The following is a 12,709-nucleotide window of genomic DNA, read 5'->3' on the forward strand; positions in this document are numbered from 1 at the left end:
AAAACACCCAATAAATATAGAGATTTCTACTCATCTGCGATTCATATTATGGAGCCCCAAGTGAATGCTAATTTGAAGACTAGATTGAAGAACAGCTTTTACATACAACCCAGTGTTTGTTTTGTGGAATTTCTTATTGAGTGATGAATTGATGTACTGGTCCCTCCATCCATTTTTTTCACCTATTTATCTGGCTGTTCATCCTTTCATCCTTCTGTTCCTCACTTCAATAAGCAACCGCATGCTCGCTTAGCCGGCACATACACTATAATTGGAACGATACAAAGAAGATTAGCGTGGCCCCTGTGCAAGGATGACACGCAAATTTGTGAAGCATTCCATATTTTTGTAACCCATAGCATACTTTGAAATTTGTTCTGTAGCTGCTTGTTAAATTGTAATTTGAAAGCTATACCTTTTTGAGTATACATTAGATTTCACAGTAAGAAAATAACTGAAACTATGGTACTATAACTCATAATAACTTTGGAAATTTCCTCTGTATCTACTTGTTAAATCATACTTTGAAAGATATTACCTTTTTGTGTATGTTATATTTCATAATAAGGAAATAACTGAAACTGTGGAAGTGTAACCTGTAATATTCTTTGAAATTTGCTTTCTAACCGATCGTTAAATTGCACTTGGAAAGTTATCACTTTTATGTATATATGTTATATTCGACAATAAAAAGTATGATTAAAAAAATAAGAAATCAAGGCAGTCCACAAAGGGTACAGATGTGATTGCTCTCTCTTCTTCCCTCCTTTTTTGATTTTTATTTATTTATTTTTTGTTGTTGTTCTTTTCTCCCATCCAAGATAAGGAGAGTGTTATAGTGGGGCTCAGCCCACGGGTACAGGAGGAGAGCCAGTTACAGTTAGTGTCACGTGGTGCTTTGGAAACTCTCTTGGTCCTTCATACGATGTGACTGTATCACCCAAGTCTTGACAGAACATATGTTTGAAGGACACTTAATGAAAGTATCCAAGATAATAAAAGGCTGAAAATAAACCCTTCCCTTGTGTTCACAATATTTTCCAATGTCAGAACAGGGGGCCAGTGGATGAAACTGAGGACAGATAAATGTAAACAAACCACCCCTGGGAGCTACTGCTTCTGTCATTTCCTACCTCCAGGAAGACAATCAACCCGGCTCCCGCAAGGGTCACTGAGTTAAAGGTTATAGCTGATTTCAAAAGGGACTCTGCGAATTCATGATCAATAATGACATTGGTTTTTACATGAGCTAAGATAAGGGTAATTAAATGTTGTGCTTCAGGCCATAGAAACTGATCTCCATGGGAGGGCAAGAATTAATTTAATTGCACATACACATCCTTGCCCAACCCCTCCACAGCTTTCTATAGTGGACCAAGTGCATGATGGGAAAGACAGAGGGAAAGCAGAAAGGATCCTTTTTGTTTGAAGCATCAGGTATGAACCACCACACAAATCAGGAGCCTGAACTTGATGGGTCTCGAGGCTGATCCAGTGTGGCAAATCCCAGAGAACGTCTTACAGCTCCTCTCTGTACTTGGTTTATTGCACACAATCTGTACAGGGGCTGTTTTCACACTTAATGGCAATCCTGAATCACTATCTATTTCCCATCTTCGCCTGCAAAACAGCAACCTGGAGCTAGTGCTCTGCCATAAATACTGGGCCCCATAAAGCCATTGCTGTATAGATTTGCCTTTTTGTGTGTATGTGTCTGATTCACTAGCACTTTGGCAGCCTTCCAGGTTCTAGGAGAGGAAAAAAACATCCTGAGCATCCCAACAGCCTCATTTTGATCTGTGATACTGAGCAACTCATTTCCACTTCACAGGCTCTGCTGAGCTGTGCTACAGAAAGACAAATCCCAGACGTGGAAGGGGTGGGAGGAGGTGGAGGGAGAGGGGGCTGGCTGGTAGGAAGAATGGTGGAGGAGAGGGGGGTTGGTGAAGGGAAGGGAGGAAAGATGAAAGCAGAAAAGGGCCGCATTTATTAAGCTGTTTCTCTTTTGGTGAAAAGAAGCATTTATCAGTGATTTCATATATCATGTGAGAGGTGGCTTCCTGCCAATTTCCAAGAATCCAAACAACCCACTGACATCATATGCTAAATATAGACCAGCCCTTGCTTTAGGTGAATAAATAATGCGGCTGGAAAGGAATAGCTTCTCTTCAGTTACATGTTTATTATGATCAGGCTGTCAGGCTTGTATAATCAAAAGAATAATGTTCAGTTCCAAGGAGGAATGGCAGGCACAGAACTCATCAAACAATTACAGAAGATGACCAATGAAGCACGATTTACTATTGCCTTCTCATGTTGCCTGCTGATCCTGGCCCTAAGAGAGAACAGTGGGTGCTTCTGTTGTTGCAGATCTTCAAAGCCCTGAAAAGTATATGTATGTTTTGTATTTCCATCCCTGCTCTGCTCTCCAAACCAGTAAATAAAGGTGGCTAAGGGAAAAGCACAGAATAAAGACGTTCAAAAACACAAAGAGGTTCATAAGCTTTTCATGAGGCTAGAGAGTGGAGACAAGGAGTCCAAAGAAAGAGTGGGGTTGAGGTTTATGGTAAAGATGGCCAAGTTGGTCTCTGTTTATTCTGCAAAGCATGCTTGTCTGATGGAGATTTAAGAGCCTAGTCCCCACTGTTCTCAGGCCTTGCTGCCTTTGAAATCACCCCCTAGAGATTTTCTGTTTAGCCCATAGTGTCTGGGATTTAGGCTCGTCATCATGTCTGAAGCCACCTGAAGGATTAAGATTCATAATGAAACCTAGAGATTTCTCCCTCCTCTCCCAGCTATACCCTTCTTCCTGCTAGGCTTATAAAGAGGAGAGAGGAAACCATCCTAAAAGGCTTGGAGGTACTTGGAGGGAAGGCACATGTGCAGGGAGAAGAAAAGGACAAGAAAATTAGTGCAGGGATAAGGAGACGGTGCATCAAAATAGCTACTGGAAGGTGTTGGATCCCTAGTAACATCTGCATGATTTCTCTTCACAGTCAGGGATACAATAGAGGTTGTTACTATGGAAACTGGTGTAAAAGCAGCACAGAGAAAGGAGAGGGTTGGAAATAAAGAGGAAAGAGTAAAAGGCGCATAACACTTTTAGATCATCAAAGAGGAATACTAGAGCACTTTCAATCTCCAATGGGAAAGAATAAGCTATTGAGCCCAGTGAGTGTTCAATACTATGATCACAGGAGGGGCCAGGTACTTTCAGACGCTGTAATCCCTTTCCCCGCCTAAGTCTGTTTACTGAGCTTGCTTACCTGCGGTAAAGATCATCTGCTGAGCTAGAATCTCCAGGCTGCTCAGACTGGCAGGCTCAGCTTGGTTCGGCCATGGCCTTTGGTAATGACCTTGGAGAGATCAGATAATTTTTCTGTGTCATGGTTTCATCACCTACCTTCCTCCCAGACAGGGAGGAATGATGAAGCACTTTACTCAAGACATAAATGATAGTGCTGTTTGAGGCAGAAACAGTGCGGAGTGTCAAGAGCTCTATGTGCAGCTGGAAAAAATGCAAGCTGCCTCAACTGGTGTCCTGTATGAACCCCAAATGGGGCTGGGAGGGCAGCAGAGGCCAAAGGTGTGTTTTTACCTTCACCAACTTCACCTTGTTTCAAGGTGGGTATTAATGAAATCAAAGCATCTTCTCAGGCTGAGGAGAGTTTTTGCAGGTCATCGATCTTTTTTCCAGGATTCACAAATACAGGGGACCAGTAGACCAGTGCTATCCAGTAGGAATATGATGTAAGTCACATATGTCATTTAAATTTTTCTAGTAGCCACATCAAGAAAGTAAAAAGAAACAGGTAAAATACATTTCAAAAATATATTTTACTTAACCTCCATATATCTAAAATATTATCAACATAGTCAATGTAAAAATATGTCTTATATTCTTTTTTCATACTAAATCTTTGAAATTTTTTGTGTCTTTGATACTTACAACATATATCAATTTGGACCAGCCACATTTCAAAGGCTCAATAGTCACATGTAGCTATGGCTATTGTATTGGACAGGACAGCTTCAGAATTTTCCATTATAGAGATGGGGAATGCAAAGAAGTAAGAATAGAAAACTGTGCTGGTTTGTATATATTATGTCCCCCAGAAAAAAGCCATATTCTTTAATGCAATCCCTTGGGGGCAGACATATTAATGTTGATTAGGTTGGAACCTATTGATTGAGTGTTTCCATGAAGATGTGACTCAATCAACTGTGGGCAAGACTTTGATTGGATAATTTCCCTGGAGGTGTTACCCCACCCATTCGAGGTGGGGCTAAAATAAATCACTGGAGCCATGTAAACGAACTGGCAGACAGAGGAAACTCAGTGTAGCTGTGAGTGTCAATTTGGCGAGCAATTGAGAGTGACATTTTGAAGAAGAGCTGCAGTTAAGAGAGGACAAAATGCCCCAAGAGCAACATCTTGGAGAATGCCATTTTGAAACGCAACCTGGGAGCAAGCTGACGCCAGCCACGTGCCTTCCGAGCTAACAGAGGTTTTCCAGATGCCAATGGCCATCCTTCAGTGAAGGTACCCTATGGTTGACACCTTAGCTTGGACACTTTATGGCCTTAAGACTGTAACTTTGTAACCAAATAAACCCCCTTTATAAAAGCCAATCCATTTCCTGGTATTTTGCAAATGGCAGCATTAGCAAACTGGAACAAAAACAAATCTGTTTCGTTCAGTAATTGATTCTAACCACTAGCTCTGTATCACTTTGGGAGCAATAGTTATACACACATATACATATACACTTTGAACACATGGTCAATCTTTAATACTTCACTTTTACAATTGTACAGTGAACCCCCTGTAATTAAAATGAATGAGAATCATCATTTGACAGCCTAACTACATGGGCCAGTTGGAATCAGACAAATCCAGTTCAAGTCATGCTTCTTTCACTTTCTGAATGCCAGTTTCTGAGAAAGTCCCTTAATATTTCTGAGTTTTCCTCAACAGTAAGATGGGAATACTACTAGTTAGGTCACAAAGTTGTTTTTAGGATTAAAAAAGATAATGCCCAACACCTGGTCCAACGTAGAATAGGTGCTTGATACGTGGTAGCTCCCTTCCGTTCCTCACCCCCACTCTCATTTGCCAGTCTGCCCATGAGTATCTAATCTTTGCAAGACATGAGAGTGAAGAAACTGGAATTGTATATATTTCATGTGGTCAGAGAGCCACTAGAGTGGAAATGAAACTCTAAAGACTAGGATCAGACTTACTTCAACGATTCACTCCAAGCTAATAGTTGGATATTTTCCCATTTCAGGAAGATATTAAGACCCAGTCATTCAGAAAGTTTCCTTCTTTTGATGGCCACAGGCTACATGGTAAAGCATTTTGAAAAGGGATTACTCATATGTTGTAAGTGCATACTAAATATTAGCTATTATTATTAATTATGTCATATTAACTAGTTCCAAAAATAAGAGAGGGGTAGGATCACACTGTCATGTAAAGTTACCCTTGATTAACCCCCCAAAAAAACTTCTTGGAAAAGATAATCCCTGATCTGGGATTCAAAGGAAGGTAGGTAGTCCTCCATTCAGAGCATTCATAGGCAATTATTGGGCATTTACTGGGTACGAAGCACTTTTATAGCTGCTGGAGATGATAAGACAGGGTCCTGTCCAAATAGGAGTCCCATATCTAGAGGAGGAGAAAGATAGAAGCCAGACAAGTATACTGCGTTGGAAGATTTATGCACAGCGTCTTAGGCAAGTCCAGAGAAGGAAGCCCAGGAAGACATGCTTCAGAAGGGGTCCCCGAGCAGATCCTTTAAATTTTACGATGTAAAATGGAAGGTAAAAGGGAGGAGACAATGCAGATGACTGATAAACCCTTCGGCTGAGATGGAAACCACATTTCTCACTCTCTGAATCTTCAGAGATATTTAATCAGCCTCTTGCTGACTGACAAGATGGGCTTATAGCTGGAACATTTAGTCCCCACTGCATAGACGGAGAACTCTCCCTACACCCAAACCCCACCATTGTACCAACAACACCGCAGCCACCCACTGCCTGACTTTTCCACTGCAGAGATGGCAAACGGGGCAAATCAGTGAAAAATGGCTCAATTCTAAGTCAAGTTGAAGCATGAAGAGTTGGAGAGACTTGCCCCATTATTATTCTGGTCCCTGCTCATCCTTATAAAGTTGAAAGTTGAGCATACACCATAAATGTATCATCTGAAAAGGGGCAGCATGTTCTTGTGAAGAAAGCACAGGCCGAGGTTGCGGGGGGAGGCAGGAAGCTCTTGTTTGTCTAGCGCGGGGATGCTGATCTGGAGAGCCGGCTGCACCCCGAGGGCTGAATTAGTATGCGAGTCACAGCTCCGTTAGCAAAGTTGGAAAGGAAAACCCAGAGGAGCATGTTTCTGGTGACTGAGAAACTTTGAGAGGACTTACAGCCTTAGAATAAAGATGAGCCCTACGGCACAGGCGGCAGCGGTGACAGGGCTCGGAGCTGCCAGAGACCCTGACAGAAGGAGGGCCAGACTAGCATTCCCACAGGCCTCTATGCAAGTGTCTGTGGGTGTTCTCGCCTTACAGAAAAAACCCAAACAACCCTGTGGATTAAGTGATCGAATTCCTAAATGGAGGAAAGACGGAGCTCCAGACCCATTGTTTATGCCCAAAGACAGAAACTTACTTCTTGGAACCTCTGTTCGTTCTCTGGCTGCTTTTTCCTGTTCTCTCCAGCTGTTGCTAGGGGAGGCGGAGGCTTTCCAAATGGATGTCTTTGTCTTCCAGGCAACCTGCCTCTCTAGGGCTCAGCTGGCATTGTTTTGACCCCTGTGGATGGCAGTGATCAGAGAGCAGGTCATTTAGGGTGACCTGCCGTCCAGGTTTGCCCTGGATTGTCCTTGGTGTTAGCACTGAAAATCCCCACATCCCAGGAAACCTCTCAGTGTTTGGCACCCCAGACAGTTGGTTACCCTGCCGTCGTCTAGCTCCTTTCTTGGCCCTCAGAGCCCAGGTTGAGGTATTGTCTGAGCAGCAATGACTTTAGAAGAAGCAAAGAAAAGAGGTGCCTTCCTCTCCCAGCAAAGAGCTCTTTATTTTTCAGTCAGCAAAGGGTAAGGAGACTTGTTTTGAATTTTTGCTTGCAAGCTTAGTTAGCATGGGCATCTATCCCACTGTCTCAGCCACCTGCCCAGGAATAGGAGAGGGTGAGGAGACACGGATGCAAGGGTGAGGAAGATTTGTCTGCCCCAATGCTAGGCACCACGGCCTGCTCATGACTGCAGAGAGTCTGTGCTCTTCCCACTGACCTTTGAGTCATCAGAGGCCCAGCGAGTGAAGGGGCACAGGAGGAGATGGTGGAAGAGAAGTGGGCTTCATATCCTGAGCCTGAACCTGTGTGCAAGGATGTGCTGGTAAATGTTTAACTAGTGGCTCTCTGGGCAGGAGGAGGGATGGAGTCCCAATTTGTAGCATTTGCCAATTCCCGTGGTGTAAATTCTTCGTGTCCGATTTCCAGCTCCTAATGTGAAGTCACTATGTGAAGTTCAGAAGAGATGAGCAGAACTGGCTCTCATGAGCTAGTAGTACAAGCCACTCCAGCATGTCACTGAGCAACACAACCAGGCCCTGAACTCAGCGCCTGAGATGGAGGCTCTCCTTGTGTGCTGAGGTGAGATTGAGAGATTGAGGTTTACCCTCGAGTACTATTCAGCCGTACTAGGAACCTAACGTACTACTTGTGATCTTAAACAAATGAAGTGAGATTTCTTCAGAAATAGGAGTTAATGATTAAAGGGGGTCAGCTCTGAGGAAATGGACAGATCTAATTGTGAATGGTATGGGACCTCTTACCATAGCTGAGAAACAAGGGCAGGATATTTTCCTATGCAAAACATAGTAAATGTGGAAAATTGTGTGATACTGAAAAAAGAAAATGGAAAGGCAAACAATCTTCACCATCAGAAAACATTATTTTTGTCATACAACCTAGAATCAATTATTTAACTTTCTTTATAGAAAAAGCATAACTTACAATAAACTGCAAAGTGAGTTGTTCATTTCACCTAATGATAAATAAAATGATGTCTGACCAATTTGATGAAGACAGTAAGTCAAACTTAAATGGTCTGGCATTTGGTATTGCTGAAACTACAAATCTTATTAAGAAGCTTTTTACATTTAAAATATGCAAAATACAAACAAAATTTAGTAGAGAAAGTAAAATTAAATATTTAATGACATAGTTAAGTCTTATTAATGGTATATTCTTTATTTTGCAGATTAAATATTCACAACGATTATCATCTCTTTCATCTTTATTACTTAAGCAATGTGTTTTTCATAATTATTTGTTAGGTATTTTCATTAACATTTGATGAATATTAATAGTTAAAATAAAAAAACAGTTTTTATTTCTGTTGTAATGACTTTATGGTGATAGTAATATATAACTAAGTGTTTATAATGTGCTCTACTGGTTAATATTTAGATCACTGATTTTGTTGCCACGGAGTACAAACGTGGATCTTTATGGGTGATAAATGATCATCATCAGATTCTTCCATTATTCTTTCTTTATTTATTTAATCTGTTGTTCTTAATGCAGCTTTCTTATGGGAGAAATATGAATTGCAAATTTACAACTAAAACTAATAACTAGCATTTTAGGTTTAATCCTCTTCTTGCGTTAATAATGGCTTGCCCGTCTTTTTAGACGCCCTAATTTGTTTCCCATTTTTACCTCATTTATCTCACAGGTTTGGGTCTATCAAAGTTTATACCACTTTGGCACATTATCTTTCCATGACATTTAAAGTTTAGACTGATGGCCTTGCAGATATTGTTTTTCTGAGACCAAGGATGGGGGTTTTTTCATCCCGGACAATATGAGCCAAGTGCGTATGGATTTCATATTTTTCCATTCAAACAGTGACTGCAGGGAGTAAACAGGAATAGGTCAAATCAGCATGTTCGGCACAGAATACATATGGTGACCATCCCTCCCTGCACCGAGTATGGCGGCCACATTGTCTTCAGCAACACACTGGGAAGCTTTTCTCTTCCAGGGTAGCCCCGGCGCTGCTGCTGCTCCACCGCCCTCCTCCCAGCCCCCAGACCGCAGGCCACCGTCCATGGCAAAGGCTCTTTTTGAAACCTCAAGTGCATTTTTCTTGCAGCTGCCCCTCAGGAAGATGACGGCGATGTATTCTGGTCTCCTGGTCATGTCTGCAGTCGCATTTCAAAGCAGCTCTGATCCAGCCCCTGCTCAGCATTCTGTGACTGACAGGCGGCAGGCATTAAAGTGCAGACAGAGTCGGCCTCCTCAGAACAGGCTGCCCTTTGGCTTGCCTTGGAAAAGCTTTTGCTCGGGTGCAGAAGGTATCTGCATTTTTAAAGCCACAGCCTGTTCACAAGAGCTCTGAACTGCCAACACGTACAGCAGGGGCAAGGAGAATTCTAGTCATGAACAACCTACAGGTAGTTTATCATTTAATTTTAGAAGAGACCGTATTTATTTCAACGACAACTACGTTTACTGAGAACATACCACGTGTTGGGCCCTTTCGAGGCCCTACTTCTGATTTTCATGGAGCCCCTGCTGAGTGGGCACGGTTACCCCCTTTTTATGTGGTTAGGTGATAGGTGATCATTGAAGGCCTCACAGCTGTTGAGAGGCACGGCTCTTCCTGGCTCAAGCTCCTGTGCCCTTTTCACCAACACCTCCCTTATCAGTTATTCCTCAATGTGGTTATAAGACCTAAGCTCCAGACAAATCTCATGCTTCAGAAAAGCCTGAATGCACACACGGGCACAGAAGAAAGGAACAGATTCCACCTTCTTCGTGAAGCCAAAGCCAGGAACCTGGTGCACAGGACAGAAACACCACTGGATATCTTCCTTGGCCTCCTACTGGTCCTACACTCCACACCAATCATTTGCTCCTGATCCATAAAATATGGCATTCTGCTCTTGGATTCTCAGACTAATCTGAGAATCTCCATCCAAGTGGTTTTCAAGTCCTTATGAGAAGAATTCATGCCTTATGAGAAGGGGTGTGCTATCCTGGAATATGCAAAACTCAAATTGTAATAGTATGTGCGTAAACCATTTATACTAAAAAAACTTGCCAGTTCCTGCTATTTCCGATTACAGCATCTGTTCTCACGGATGAGAGACGGACCATGTGTGGATGATGCCGTCCAAAGCAAGTTAATACAGTGAAGTATGGGCTCCGTCCATACCTGCCCTCCCAAAAACTCACTGGCCAGAGTGCAATGCCAAGGACAGAATCCAAAATGGCAAACAGACCTTGGGTTTCCCTTCACACCTTGAATACTTCCAGAAAAAAAAAAAAGTGGGCTCAACCAGGACAAATATGGAATTCCCGCACCCTGGGAATGAAGCCCACCTGCTTAGCTGGTTGTGCAGCACGGACCGCACACGATGATGTCAGGCCCACTCCTCGCTCTCATCTGTAATGTCTCGTTGTCAAGTCCGCAATGTTACCATTGTTTATTACCTATTGAGCACCAGCACCATATTTGGCTCTGCACACAAGATTGATAGATTCTTCCCGTCTGCGGTCTCACTCCTGTGGCAGCTCTCCAGCCCTCCTCCTTGGCCCCCTCCTCGGCCCCCTCCTCCTCCTCCCTCCACCTTCAAACAACACCAGAGGCTCAGAGCAGGCCTCTTTGCAGACCCCTTTGAAGAAGCCGTTTCTGGGAGAGGAGGGAGGGAAGCCCTGTCCAGGGAGCTGATGACAGACACCCGGTCTGCTGCCCTGCTCACAAGCAAATCCTCCCTGCCATGGCAGCAGCTTGCAGCAGTCTGGGTCCTTCTGGAGTCCCCCACCTCCCCACCTGCCCCAGCTCTCCGAGTCTTCCAAGGAGCATCCATAATACAACATTCAATGGCTAGGGAAAAGCCAGGGAGGCAAGAGTCAATTATACGGTCTTATAGGGATGAAAGTCCCCATTTGAAGTGTGGAATGGGGGGTGGGAAGTGGGGTGATATAGAACTGGAGACCATTTTCACTGTGTGTCCTAAAGCAAGTCACTAAACTTCACCAGGTCTCAATTTTGTGTTAATCCTACAGATTCTGTTGTGGGCATCAAACAATAAAGGACATGTTGAAATGTTGAAACGCAGTATGGCAGACAGTGGCCCAGGCACGAGGCAGGGACCCCGGCCCTTGCTCTAGTCACTGACTATCAAGGCGACCTTGAGCGCTGGGCCTTGAAATCCACCACACCCGTCGGCGGAAGGCCACACTCCCTGCAGCCAGCCAGGTGAATATCTGTTTCAGTAACTCCGATGAAGATGGAGGGCGGTTTCCAGAGCTAACCCTGGAGGGTTAGAGCCTAAAGTTGCAGATTTGGGGGTGAAATGCACTCAGTGGGTGAGGTGTGCAGATACTTGCTGGCCACTAATGCTCTCGTGCCAGGGACTCCAGTCCCCTTTCTGATCTAGGAAGCTCGCGGTTCCATGGGGTGGACAGAAATGCAAATGGGCAAGGGAACCATGCGGTGGGTGCTACAGAGAGCTAAGGAAAGTGGTACTGAGGCCAGGAGCCAAGTGCCCTGTCTGCTGAGGAAGCCTGTGGGGGCTAGAAGAAGGAACTGATTTGTGAACTAGTTTTCTAGGCTAAAAAGTGGAGGGAGATGAGGCCTTCCAGCTAGAGGGAACCATATGTGCAGAAGTGCATTCTGGCTACAGCATGACATGCAGTTTGGATCCCGGCTGTGACACCTAGCAGCTGTGTGATCTCGGGCCGGTCACCCACATATATGAGCCTCAATCACCTCATCTGTAAATGGGGTTAACACTGGGCTAATACTGCAGGGTCACTATGGGATCTAATGAGGCTCTTTAAGTAAAACACTTCACCCCATGCCTTGCACATTGTAAGCACTCAATAAATCATTATTATTGAGTGATGCTGCCTATGATGATTAAAGAAAATTTCAGGGCAATAGTGAGAAATTTTTTCGTGGCTGAAGCACTAGATATCTAAGTGGCCCTGCCTACCTTGTGATCAGCAAGACATCTGCTTAGTCAGGAGTCCAGACACAGACCACCAGACAACTGGCTCCCAGGAAATTGCTTAATGGTCCATGTGGTGACCTGTCCTGCCTCGTGCTGCGGAAACCACAGGGGCTCTCCGTCCTGAGCGGCTGCTTGGAAGTGCTGCCTAGCTGGGCTGGTACACAATCCAAATTCGAGATGCCCCTAATTAGAAAGAGCTAATTTTTGAAACAACAGCCATAAACTAAACCAAAAATATTTTTAAAACAAAACAAAAGCACTTTGTCTGTAATCAAAATAGGAAAGCGCAGGCCAAGTTTTTACGCTGCGATCCTCCAGCTCCTTAGATATGCCTCGAAAGAGGAACAAGAGGGGGGATGCTCCGGGTGCGGACACCCCGGGGTGCTCGCCAGGGGGCTGGGGACACCCAGCAGGAGGGCTGGAGGCCGGCTCACTGGGAGGCTCCCTGATCTAGGAGGGCCGCCGGGCAGCAGGGGGCAATCTGGCGGGCTGACACCTCTGGGCTGCACCTGGGAATGAGGATCTGCACCTAGTGCTGCACCTACCACTACCGCCAACTCCACCGGGAAAGACAGGAGGGAGCAGCAGCCGAAGGTTTCAGTCCAACCTTTCTCCCTTGGCTCACCCACATCCCCATGTGGCCTCTTTTCCCTCCTGCAGAGAAACACTCTGCT

The 12,709-nt window shown here is 44.3% G+C and overlaps 1 non-coding gene across 1 annotated transcript; it reads left to right on the forward strand.

Moving 5' to 3' along the window:
• Positions 1-241: 241 nt before the first annotated feature.
• Positions 242-348, forward strand: LOC119528264. The gene has a single exon (XR_005215584.1). It is a non-coding gene; the product is annotated as a U6 spliceosomal RNA (small nuclear RNA).
• Positions 349-12,709: the final 12,361 nt, after the last annotated feature.

The sequence above is a fragment of the Choloepus didactylus genome, chromosome 2, assembly GCF_015220235.1.
Source record: "Choloepus didactylus isolate mChoDid1 chromosome 2, mChoDid1.pri, whole genome shotgun sequence".
NCBI lineage: Eukaryota > Metazoa > Chordata > Mammalia > Pilosa > Megalonychidae > Choloepus > Choloepus didactylus.